The following is a 2,416-nucleotide window of genomic DNA, read 5'->3' on the forward strand; positions in this document are numbered from 1 at the left end:
GCCTACAAGCACCCCTGAGTGTGCCCCTTAGCCACTGTCCCAGTCTCCCCCACACCATCCAACTCCCTGATCACTATTTGCCTATGAAAACAAGCATCCCCCACCAATATCTCCAACCACCTGCCCCACTCCAAGTAACTACTTGGGTATTCTCATTAGCACCAAAAAGGAAACACAGAGAATCCAGGTGACCTTCTGCCTGGAGGAACAAGCAAGTCCTCTATAACATGCCCATCTAAGTTCAACAGAAGAGCAAGGGCAAGTACTACTGTGTCATAGACACAGCTGAGGCCAGGTCAAAGGGATACCATACCTACAACCCCACCTTTGGTAGTAAGCATGAGCCCAGGGTTCAGTTATGCCCTTACAACGTGTGCATTCCAGAATACAAAGCCATCAGTGGCCTATTCTATAAACATAAAAAGGAACAGTAACTGAAGATGGTAAAAGGGAAAACTCAGCTACCTTCTAAATTAAATAAGATTCCCACACTGTAATGGGCAGACCTCAATGCAAAATAAACAACACAAATGGAAGGAACCCCAACAAAGTTGCCTAGTCTCACAATGGAAGTCTCTAATCAAAACATATATGAGACAACAGGAATAAAACCCCAAAATGAGGACAGAAGACATGTGACCCTGACCAAGCAAATGGGAAAACTGGCAGCAAATCAACAAAAACCCAACAATTACATAAATGAAATCCACACAGCTGTCCTTACTATGCTAGACGTAATAGAAAAACAAAACAAACAAACAAAAAAAACACAGAGACCTCAAAAGAGAGTTAAGTGTTCGGAAGGTAAGCCAACAAATAAAGGACCTCAATAATCATCTAGTTAAGCTCAATGAAGACATAAATAAATGCAATAATGAATTCTGAGAAGCACTAAGAAATTTAAAATATGACCTGAAATTAGAACTTGACAAAGGGATAGACACTTTACAGAAAAAGGCAACAGAAAATATAAATCAAATTGAACTAGTGAAAACCTCTCTAGGGAACTTCAAGAGAGTTAATCATGTAGAGGACAGAACTTCAAAGCTGGAAGACAAAACAGATGAATCAGTCCAGGAGTACAGAAACTGTAATAAATTCAAAAATTATTGTGAACAGAACATGAGGGAACTGTAGGATACCCTAAAACATCCTAACATTCAGATCATGGGTATATCAGATGGGGAAGAAATTGAGACCAAAGGCATGGAGCTCTAATTTAATAAAATTATTGAAGAAAACTTTCCCACTCTCTCAAGAGAGCAGTCCATCAAGGTACAAGAAGTTAATGGAAGTCCAAACAAACTGGATCAAAGGAGAAACTCTCCAAAACATTATCATTGAGAATCTAAATGACAAAAACAGAGTCCTAAAAGCAGCAAGAGAGTAACAACACATTACATACAAAGACAATCTAATAGGAATTACCTCAGATTTCTCAATGGAAACATTGAAAGCCAGAAGGGTGTGGAATAGAACACTTCAAAGTCTAAAGAAACTATGGGTTTCAATCAAAACTAATTCCCTCATAGTAGACAATGAAAGAAAAAATTTCCACAATAAATGCCAGCTCTATGATTTTTGAACACAAAGCCAAGCCTACAGAGAGTATTTCAGGAAATTCTCCACACAGAAGAGTCAAACAAAAAATCTGAAGAGCCTGCAAAAAACAGACCACAATAACAAAAACTAGAGAAGGCTCAAAACAGTGCAAAGTCCAAGAAAAAGCCAGACCCCATAAGGTACCCCAACATGGCAGGGATTAAATCCAACCTCACAGTTATCACTCTAAACAATAATGGCCTTAAATCACCCATAAAAAGACACAAGTTACCAGAGTGCATCAGAAAAGTAGACCCTTCAATTTGCTGTTTTCAAGAAACCCACCTCACCACTAAAGACAAGACATATCCTCAGGGTGAAGGAAGGAAAATGGTATTCCAAACAAATGGAAATAAGAAACAAGCAGGTGTTACTATACTAATACCTGATAAAATAGACTTCAAATGAAAAATAATCAAAAAGGACAAAGAAGGAGTCTTCTTACTTATCAATGGAATTGACTCCACAACAGAACATCACAATTGTAAATCTATATGCAACGAATACAGGTGCACCACAATTTATAAAACAAAACCTACTTGACAATAAAACAGAAATAAACATCAACACTATGATACTTAGTGACTTCAGTACTCCACTATCATCTAAAGACAGATCATCCAAACAAAATCAACAGAGAAGTAGGAGAGCTTGGAAACACCATAGATCAACTAGACCTAACAGACATCTATATAACATTCTACCTTATAACTATAGAATACACATTCTTTACAGCAGACTATAGACCCTTCTCCAAAATAGATCATATATTATTCCATAAAGCCTGCTTCCATATATATTCAGGAAAATTAAC

Source organism: Jaculus jaculus, chromosome 7 (genome assembly GCF_020740685.1).
Source record: "Jaculus jaculus isolate mJacJac1 chromosome 7, mJacJac1.mat.Y.cur, whole genome shotgun sequence".
Classification (NCBI taxonomy): Eukaryota; Metazoa; Chordata; class Mammalia; order Rodentia; family Dipodidae; genus Jaculus; species Jaculus jaculus.